Source organism: Colobus angolensis, unplaced genomic scaffold (genome assembly GCF_000951035.1).
Source record: "Colobus angolensis palliatus isolate OR3802 unplaced genomic scaffold, Cang.pa_1.0 Scaffold37, whole genome shotgun sequence".
In the NCBI taxonomy this organism is placed as follows: domain Eukaryota; kingdom Metazoa; phylum Chordata; class Mammalia; order Primates; family Cercopithecidae; genus Colobus; species Colobus angolensis.
Window position 1 is genome coordinate 5159493 of NW_012117043.1, and position 1700 is coordinate 5161192.

Genomic DNA, 1700 nt, shown 5'->3' on the forward strand with positions numbered 1-1700 from the left:
CATGAACCTGGGAGGCGGAGCTTGCAGTGAGCTGAGATCCGGCCACAGCACTCCAGCCTGGGTGGCAGAGCGAGACTCCGTCTCAAAAAAAAAGAGAGATCCTACATTATTTTATTTCATCTGATGCTTGGTAACACTGATATTTATCACTTATAATGCCCTCATACTCCTGATTTTATGATTTGAGAAGACAGAATACAAAGTGATGGGTATTTGTTAAAATGATGGCATCAACTATAATAAATTATATGCTTTGAGGCCCATAAAAGATAGTCACAATTAGTCATTCTATGTTAGAGAAGTGATTTGAAGTTAGTCTTGGTTTATAGCCTCTGTATTGGCATAATTGTTAGCAGTGCCTGCTTTCACTCTCAAGTCCTGGTAAATGATGGCTATTCTATATAATCAATTGCAGAAAAGAATAATTACACTGAAGTAATTTTATAAATTTACTGTTTAATCTGGGATAGGAAATAACACCTATCACTAAAATTTGGAAAATATTGCTGCTACAGTATTTAATATTCAATTATTCAAATAATCTTGCAGTCATAAAAAAGAACAAGATCATGTCTTTTGCAGGAACATGGATGGAGCTAGAGGCTATTATTCTCAGCAAACTAATGCAAGAACAGAAAACCAAATACCGCATGTCTCTCACCTATAAGTGGGAGCTAAATGATGAGAACTTATGAAAGCAAAAGAAAAAACAGGCCAGGCACGGTGGGTCATGCCTGTAATCCCAGCACTTTGGGAGGCCAAGGTGGGTGGATCACGAGGTCAGGAGTTTGAGACCAGCCTGGACAACATGATGACACCCTGTCTCTACTAAAAATACAAAAAATTAGCTGGGTGTGGTGGCATGTGCCTGTAATCCCAGCAACTCTGGAGGCTGAGGTGGGATAATCGCTTGAACCCAGTAAGTGGAGGTTGTAGTGAACCAAGATCCTGCCACTGCACTCCAACCTGGGTGATAGAGCAAGATTCCAGTTAAAAAAACAAAAAAACAACAACAACAAAAACCAGACACACACTGGGGTCTACTACCTAAGGGTGGAAGGTGGGAGGAAGGAGTGAAGCAGAAAAGGTAACTATTGGGTACTGAGTTTAATTCCTGGGTGATGAAATAATCTGTACAATAAACCCCTGTGACATGAGTTTATCTATGTAACAAACCTTCACATGTACCCCTGAACCTAAAATAAAAGTTTAAAAATAAATATATAAATATGATTGGGCACGCAGGCTCACACCTGTAATTCCAGCACTTTGGGAGGCAGAGGTGGGCGGGTCACTTGAGCCCCAGGAGTTCAAGACCACCCTAGCCAACATAGAGAAACCTGTCTCTACTAAAAATACAAACTATTAGCTTGGCATGGTGGTGCATGCCTGTAATCCTAGCTACTTGGGAGGCTGAGGCACAAGAATCGCTTGAATCCTGGAGGTGGAGGTTGCGGTGAGCCAGAGCAAGATTCTGTCTCAAAAGAGACAGAAAAATTAATTAATTAATTAATTATTTTTTTTACCCCCACAGGGAACCAAAGTAAATTTTGTGAGTAAGTTGAAAAGTACGAAGAGCCGGCCGGGCACAGCTCAAGCCTGTAATCCCAACACTTTGGAAGGCCAAGGCGGGCGGATCACGAGGTCAGGAGATCGAGACCATCCTGGCTAACACAGTGAAACCCCATCTCTACTAAAAA